Source organism: Oncorhynchus kisutch, linkage group LG19, assembly GCF_002021735.2.
Source record: "Oncorhynchus kisutch isolate 150728-3 linkage group LG19, Okis_V2, whole genome shotgun sequence".
Classification (NCBI taxonomy): Eukaryota; Metazoa; Chordata; class Actinopteri; order Salmoniformes; family Salmonidae; genus Oncorhynchus; species Oncorhynchus kisutch.
The window spans coordinates 27,305,879-27,315,236 of NC_034192.2; positions in this window are offsets into that span (position 1 = coordinate 27,305,879).

Genomic DNA, 9,358 nt, shown 5'->3' on the forward strand with positions numbered 1-9,358 from the left:
AAGTTCAGTGAGGATCTCTGAATGATCCAATGTTGACCTAAATGACTAATGATGATAAATACAATCCACCTGTGTGTAATCAAGTCTCCGTATAAATGCACCTGCACTGTGATAGTCTCAGAGGTCCGTTAAAAGCGCAGAGAGCATCATGAAGAACAAGGAACACACCAGGCAGGTCCGAGATACTGTTGTGAAGAAGTTTAAAGCCGGATTTGGATACAAAAAGATTTCCCAAGCTTTAAACATCCCAAGGAGCACTGTGCAAGCGATAATATTGAAATGGAAGCAGTATCAGACCACTGCAAATCTACCAAGACCTGGCCGTCCCTCTAAACTTTCAGCTCATACAAGGAGAAGACTGATCAGAGATTTTTTATTTTATTATATTTTTTATTTAACCTTTATTTAACCAGGTAGGCTAGTTGAGAACAAGTTCTCATTTGCAACTGCGACCTGGCCAAGATAAAGCATAGCAGTGTGAGCAGACAACAAAGAGTTACACATGGAGTAAACAATTAACAAGTCAATAACACAGTAGAAAAAAGGGGGAGTCTATATACAATGTGTGCAAAAGGCATGAGGAGGTAGGCAAATAATAAAAATTTTGCAGATTAACACTGGAGTGATGAATGATCAGATGGTCATGTACAGGTGGAGATATTGGTGTGCAAAAGAGCAGAAAAGTAAATAAATAAAAACAGTATGGGGATGAGGTAGGTGAAAAAGGGTGGGCTATTTACCAATAGACTATGTACAGCTGCAGCGATCGGTTAGCTGCTCAGATAGCTGATGTTTGAAGTTGGTGAGGGAGATAAAAAGTCTCCAACTTCAGCGATTTTTGCAATTCGTTCCAGTCACAGGCAGCAGAGTACTGGAACGAAAGGCGGCCAAATGAGGTGTTGGCTTTAGGGATGATCAGTGAGATACACCTGCTGGAGCGCGTGCTACGGATGGGTGTTGCCATCGTGACCAGTGAGCTGAGATAAGGCGGAACTTTACCTAGCATGGACTTGTAGATGACCTGGAGCCAGTGGGTCTGGCGACGAATATGTAGCGAGGGCCAGCCGACTAGAGCATACAAGTCGCAGTGGTGGGTGGTATAAGGTGCTTTAGTGACAAAACGGATGGCACTGTGATAAACTGCATCCAGTTTGTTGAGTAGAGTGTTGGAAGCCATTTTGTAGATGACATCGCCGAAGTCGAGGATCGGTAGGATAGTCAGTTTTACTAGGGTAAGCTTGGCGGCGTGAGTGAAGGAGGCTTTGTTGCGGAATAGAAAGCCGACTCTTGATTTGATTTTCGATTGGAGATGTTTGATATGAGTCTGGAAGGAGAGTTTGCAGTCTAGCCAGACACCTAGGTACTTATAGACGTCCACATATTCTAGGTCGGAACCATCCAGGGTGGTGATGCTAGTCGGGCATGCGGGTGCAGGCAGCGACCGGTTGAAAAGCATGCATTTGGTTTTACTAGCGTTTAAGAGCAGTTGGAGGCCACGGAAGGAGTGTTGTATGGCATTGAAGCTTGATTGGAGGTTAGATAGCACAGTGTCCAAAGACGGGCCGAAAGTGTATAGAATGGTGTCGTCTGCGTAGAGGTGGATCAGGGAATCGCCCGCAGCAAGAGCAACATCATTGATATACACAGAGAAAAGAGTCGGCCCGAGAATTGAACCCTGTGGCACCCCCATAGAGACTGCCAGAGGACCAGACAGCATGCCCTCCGATTTGACGCACTGAACTCTGTCTGCAAAGTAATTGGTGAACCAGGCAAGGCAGTCATCCGAAAAACCGAGGCTCCTGAGTCTGCCGATAAGAATATGGTGATTGACAGAGTCGAAAGCCTTGGCAAGGTCGATGAAGACGGCTGCACAGTACTGTCTTTTATCGATGGCGGTTATGATATCGTTGAGTACCTTGAGTGTGGCTGAGGTGCACCCATGACCGGCTCGGAAACCAGATTGCACAGTGGAGAAGGTACGGTGGGATTCGAGATGGTCAGTGACCTGTTTGTTGACTTGGCTTTCGAAGACCTTAGATAGGCAGGGCAGGATGGATATAGGTCTGTAACAGTTTGGGTCCAGGGTGTCTCCCCCTTTGAAGAGGGGGATGACTGCGGCAGCTTTCCAATCCTTGGGGATCTCAGACGATATGAAAGAGAGGTTGAACAGGCTGGTAATAGGGGTTGCGACAATGGTGGCAGATAGTTTCAGACATAGAGGGTCCAGATTGTTAAGCCCAGCTGATTTGTACGGGTCCAGGTTTTGCAGCTCTTTCAGAACATCTGCTATCTGGATTTGGTTAAAGGAGAACCTGGAGAGGCTTGGGCGAGGAGCTGCGGGGGGGACGGAGCTGTTGGCCGAGGTTGAAGTAGCCAGGCGGAAGGCATGGCCAGCCGTTGAGAAATGCTTATTGAAGTTTTCGATAATCATGGATTTATCAGTGGTGACCGTGTTACCTAGCCTCAGTGCAGTGGGCAGCTGGGAGGAGGTGCTCTTGTTCTCCATGGACTTCACGGTGTCCCAGAAGTTTTTGGAGTTGGAGCTACAGGATGCAAACTTCTGCCTGAAGAAGCTGGCCTTAGCTTTCCTGACTCACTGCGTGTATTGGTTCCGGACTTCCCTGAACAGTTGCATATCACGGGGACTATTCGATGCTATTGCAGTCCGCCACAGGATGTTTTTGTGCTGGTCGAGGGCAGTCAGGTCTGGGGTGAACCAAGTGCTGTATCTGTTCTTAGTTCAGCATTTTTTGAACGGAGCATGCTTATCTAAAATGGTGAGGAAGTTACTTTTAAAGAATGACCAAGCATCCTCAACTGACGGGATGAGGTCAATGTCCTTCCAGGATACCCGGGCCAGGTCGATTAGAAAGGCCTGCTCACAGAAGTGTTTTAGGGAGCGTTTGACAGTGATGAGGGGTGGTCGTTTGACTGCGGCTCCGTAGCGGATACAGGCAATGAGGCAGTGATCGCTGAGATCCTGGTTGAAGACAGCGGAGGTGTATTTGGAGGGCCAGTTGGTCAGGATGACGTCTATGAGGGTGCCCTTGTTTACAGAGTTAGGGTTGTACCTGGTGGGTTCCTTGATGATTTGTGTGAGGTTGAGGGCATCTAGCTTAGATTGTAGGACTGGCGGGGTGTTAAGCATATCCCAGTTTAGGTCACCTAACAGAACAAACTCTGAAGCTAGATGGGGGGCGATCAATTCACAAATGGTGTCCAGGGCACAGCTGGGAGCTGAGGAGGGTCGGTAGCAGGCGGCAACCGTGAGAGACTTATTTCTGGAGAGAGTAATTTTCAAAATTAGTAGTTCGAACTGTTTGGGTATGGACCTGGAAAGTATGACATTACTTTGCAGGCTATCTCTGCAGTAAACTGCAACTCCTCCCCCTTTGGCAGTTCTATCTTGACGGAAGATGTTATAGTTGGGTATGGAAATCTCTGAATTTTTGGTGGCCTTCCTGAGCCAGGATTCAGACACAGCAAGGACATCAGGGTTAGCAGAGTGTGCTAAAGCAGTGAGTAAAACAAACTTAGGGAGGAGGCTTCTGATGTTGACATGCATGAAACCAAGGCTTTTTCGATCACAGAAGTCAACAAATGAGGGTGCCTGGGGACATGCAGGGCCTGGGTTTACCTCCACATCACCCGCGGAACAGAGAAGGAGTAGTATGAGGGTGCGGCTAAAGGCTATCAAAACTGGTCGCCTAGAGCGTTGGGGACAGAGAATAAGAGGAGCAGGTTTCTGGGCATGGTAGAATATATTCAGGGCATAATGCGCAGACAGGGGTATGGTGGGGTGCGGGTACAGCGAAGGTAAGCCCAGGCACTGGGTGATGATGAGAGAGGTTGTATCTCTGGACATGCTGGTAGTAATGGGTGAGGTCACCGCATGTGTGGGAGGTGGGACAAAGGAGTTATCAGGGGCATGAAGAGTGGAACTAGGGGCTCCATTGTGAACTAAAACAATGATAACTAACCTGAACAACAGTATACAAGGCATATTGACATTTGAGAGAAACATACAGCGAGGCATGCAGTAATCACAGGTGTTGAATTGGGAAAGCTAGCTAAAACAGTAGGTGAGACAACAGCTAATCAGCTAGCACAACAACAGCGGGTAAAATGGCGTAGACTAGGCAACGGGGCCAACAGATAAAACAAACAAGCAGAATGGAGTACCGTGATTAATGGACAGTCCAGCGTGCATCAGCTATGTAGCCAAGAGATCAGTGTCCAGGGGGCAGCGGTGGATGGGGCAGGGAAGCTGGACTGGCGAGTGTTATCCAGGTTTAAAAAAAACTAACAATGACTAAATAGCTTGTAGCTAGTTAGCTGGTTAGCTTCTGGAGGTTCTTGAGTGTGTTCTAAAAATAAAAAATAATAGCGATTCCGTATCACATTGGGTGAGGCAGGTTTCCGGAAGGTATAAACAAATTAAAAGTCAAAAGAGATAGAAAGTAAATATGGGTCTGGTGAGCGTTTGGGACGCGGCGATTCAGGCGGTTAGCAGGCCTGTGCTAACAAGCTAACAGTTTGTAGGCCCGGGCTAGACAAGGTAGCAGTTAGCGGACCGGAGCTGGACAAGCTAGCAGTTAGCAGGCCGAATTAGCAAGCAGGGAGATAGTGAGGGCTAGAGAGTTAGCCTTTGGGGGACGTCGCGATGGGGTGAGTCTGTTTATTCCTCTTCATGCGATGACATCGATAGACCGGTCGTGGGCCCGGGTATTGTAGCTCAGGAGTATGCTACGGTGGTAGCACAGGTGCTACGGGTGCAGCCAAGAGGCCCATGATCACTCTGGATGAACTGCAGAGATCTACAGCTGAGGTGGGAGACTCTGTCCATAGGACAACAATCAGTCGTATATTGCACAAATCTGGCCTTTATGGAAGAATGGCAAGAAGAAAGCCATTTCTTAAAGATATCCTTAAAAAGTGTTGTTTAAAGTTTGCCACAAGCCACCTGGGAGACACACCAAACATGTGGAAGAAGGTGCAACAATGCAAAACGTTATGTTTGGTGTAAAAGCAACACAGCTCATCACCATCACCCTGAACACACCATCCCCACTGTCAAACATGGTGGTGGCAGCATCATGGTTTGGGCCTGCTTTTCTTCAGCAGGGACAGGGAAGATGGTTAAAATTAATGGGAAGATGGATGGAGCCAAATACAGGACCATTCTGGAAGAAAACCTGATGGAGTCTGCAAAAGACCTGAGACTGGGACGGAGATTTGTCTTCCAACAAGACAATGATCCAAAACATAAAGCAAAATCTACAATGGAATGGTTCAAAAATAAACATATCCAGGTGTTAGAATGGCCAAGTCAAAGTCCAGACCTGAATCCAATCGAGAATCTGTGGAAAGAACTGAAAACTGCTGTTCACAAATGCTCTCCATCCAACCTCACTGAGCTCGAGCTGTTTTGCAAGGAGGAATGGGAAAACATGTCAGTCTCTCGATGTGCAAAACTGATAGAGACATACCCCAAGCGACTTACAGCTGTAATCGCAGCAAAAGATGGCGCTACAAAGTATTAACTTAAGGGGGCTGAATAATTTTGCACGCCCAATTTTTCATTTTTTGATTTGTTAAAAAAGTTTGAAATATCCAATAAATGTCGTTCCACTTCATGATTGTGTCCCACTTGTTGTTGATTCTTCACAAAGAAATACAGTTTTATATCTTTATGTTTGAAGCCTGAAATGTGGCAAAAGGTCGCAAAGTTCAAGGGGGCCGAATACTTTCGAGGGGGCCTACCCAAGGACGCCAGAGGACAAAAATCAGTTAACCACCTAACTGAGGATCTCAATCTAACCCTGCGCAATACCCTAGATGCAGTTGCACCCCTAAAAACAAAAAAAATGTCTCATAAGAAACTAGCTCCCTGGTACACAGAAAATACCCGAGCTCTGAAGCAAGCTTCCAGAAAATTGGAACGGAAATGGCGCCACACCAAACTGGAAGTCTTCCGACTAGCTTGGAAGGACGGTACCGTGCAGTACCGTAGAGCCCTTACTGCTGCTCGATCATCCTATTTTTCTAACTTAATTGAGGAAAATAAGAACAATCCGAAATTCCTTTTTAATACTGTCGCAAAGCTAACTAAAAAGCAGCATTCCCCAAGAGAGGATGACTTTCACTTTAGCAGTGATAAATTCATGAACTTCTTTGAGGAAAAGATTATGATTATTAGAAAGCAAATTACGGACTCCTCTTTAAACCTGCGTATTCCTCCAAACCTCAGTTGTCCTGAGTCTGCACAACTCTGCCAGGACCTAGGATCAAGAGAGACGCTCAAGTGTTTTAGTACTATATCTCTTGACACAATGATGAAAATAATCATGGCCTCTAAACCTTCAAGCTGCATACTGGACCCTATTCCAACTAAACTACTGAAAGAGCTGCTTCCTGTGCTTGGCCCTCCTATGTTGAACATAATAAACGGCTCTCTATCCACTGGATGTGTACCAAACTCACTAAAAGTGGCAGTAATAAAGCCTCTCTTGAAAAAGCCAAACCTTGACCCAGAAAATATAAAAAACTATCGGCCTATATCGAATCTTCCATTCCTCTCAAAAATTTTAGAGAAGGCTGTTGCGCAGCAACTCACTGCCTTCCTGAAGACAAACAATGTATACGAAATGCTTCAGTCTGGTTTTAGACCCCATCATAGCACTGAGACGGCACTTGTGAAGGTGGTAAATGACATTTTAATGGCATCGGACCGAGGCTCTGCATCTGTCCTCGTGCTCCTAGACCTTAGTGCTGCTTTTGATACCATCGATCACCACATTCTTTTGGAGAGATTGGAAACCCAAATTGGTCTACACGGACATGTTCTGGCCTGGTTTAGATCTTATCTGTCGGAAAGATATCAGTTTGTCTCTGTGAATGGTTTGTCCTCTGACAAATCAACTGTAAATTTCGGTGTTCCTCAAGGTTCCGTTTTAGGACCACTATTGTTTTCACTATATATTTTACCTCTTGGGGATGTTATTCGAAAACATAATGTAAACTTTCACTGCTATGCGGATGACACACAGCTGTACATTTCAATGAAACATGGTGAAGCCCCAAAATTGCCCTCGCTAGAAGCATGTGTTTCAGACATAAGGAAGTGGATGGCTGCAAACTTTCTACTATTAAACTCGGACAAAACAGAGATGCTTGTTCTAGGTCCCAAGAAACAAAGAGATCTTCTGTTGAATCTGACAATTAATCTTAATGGTTGTACAGTCGTCTCAAATAAAACTGTGAAGGACCTCGGCGTTACTCTGGACCCTGATCTCTCTTTTGAAGAACATATCAAGACTATTTCGAGGACAGCTTTTTTCCATCTACGTAACATTGCAAAAATCAGAAACTTTCTGTCCAAAAATGATGCAGAAAAATTAATCCATGCTTTTGTCACTTCTAGGTTAGACTACTGCAATGCTGTATTTTCCGGCTACCCGGATAAAGCACTAAATAAACTTCAGTTAGTGCTAAATACGGCTGCTAGAATCCTGACTAGAACCAAAAAATTTGATCATATTACTCCAGTGCTAGCCTCTCTACACTGGCTTCCTGTCAAAGCAAGGGCTGATTTCAAGGTTTTACTGCTAACCTACAAAGCATTACATGGGCTTGCTCCTACCTATCTCTCTGATTTGGTCCTGCCGTACATACCTATACGTACGCTACGGTCACAAGACGCAGGCCTCCTAATTGTCCCTAGAATTTCTAAGCAAACAGCTGGAGGCAGGGCTTTCTCCTATAGAGCTCCATTTTTATGGAACGGTCTGAATACCCATGTCAGAGACGCAAACTCGGTCTCAACCTTTAAGTCTTTACTGAAGACTCATCTCTTCAGTGGGTCATATGATTGAGTGTAGTCTGGCCCAGGAGTGGGAAGGTGAACGGAAAGGCTCTGGAGCAACGAACCGCCCTTGCTGTCTCTGCCTGGCCGGTTCCCCTCTTTCCACTGGGATTCTCTGCCTCTAACCCTATTACAGGGGCTGAGTCACTGGCTTGCTGGGGCTCTCTCATGCCGTCCCTGGAGGGGGTGCGTCACCTGAGTGGGTTGATTCACTGTTGTGGTCGTCCTGTCTGGGTTGGCGCCCCCCCCCCCCCCCCCCTTGGGTTGTGCCGTGGCGGAGATCTTTGTGGGCTATACTCAGCCTTGTCTCAGGATGGTAAGTTGGTGGTTGAAGATATCCCTCTAGTGGTGTGGGGGCTGTGCTTTGGCAAAGTGGGTGGGGTTATATCCTTCCTGTTTGGCCCTGTCCGGGGGTGTCCTCGGATGGGGCCACAGTGTCTCCTGACCCCTCCTGTCTCAGCCTCCAGTATTTATGCTGCAGTAGTTTATGTGTCGGGGGGCTGGGGTCAGTTTGTTATATCTGGAGTACTTCTCCTGTCCTATTCGGTGTCCTGTGTGAATCTAAGTGTGCGTTCTCTAATTCTCTCCTTCTCTCTTTCTTTCTCTCTCTCGGAGGACCTGAGCCCTAGGACCATGCCCCAGGACTACCTGACATGATGACTCCTTGCTGTCCCCAGTCCACCTGGCCATGCTGCTGTTCCAGTTTCAACTGACCTGAGCCCTAGGACCATGCCCCAGGACTACCTGACATGATGACTCCTTGCTGTCCCCAGTCTACCTGGCCATGCTGCTGCTCCAGTTTCAACTTCCACCTGACTGTGCTGCTGCTCTAGTTTCAACTGTTCTGCCTTATTATTATTCGACCATGCTGGTCATTTATGAACATTGAACATCTTGACCATGTTCTGTTATAATCTCCACCCGGCACAGCCAGAAGAGGACTGGCCACCCCACATAGCCTGGTTCCTCTCTAGGTTTCTTCCTAGGTATTGGCCTTTCTAGGGAGTTTTTCCTAGCCACCGTGCTTCTCCACCTGCATTGCTTGCTGTTTGGGGTTTTAGGCTGGGTTTCTGTACAGCACTTTGAGATATCAGCTGATGTACGAAGGGCTATATAAATAAATTTGATTTGATTTTGATTTGATTTCGCAAGGCACTGTATATAGACAGGTGTGTGCCTGGGAAAATCATGTCAAATCAATTCAATTTACCACAGCTGGACTCCAATCAAGTTGTAGCAACAATTCAAGGATGATCAATGGTAACAGGATGCACCTGAGCTCAATTTCTCATAGCAAAGTGTCAGAATACTCAAATAAGGGATTTCTGTTTATTTTAATACAAATTAGCAAACATTGCTAAAAACCTGTTTTCGCTTTGTCATTATGGGGTATTGTGTATAGATTGATGGGGAATTACAATTGTTTCATCCATTTGGAAAAAGTGAAGGGGTCTGAATACTTTACAAATGCACTGTATTCTCTAATGAGACTTG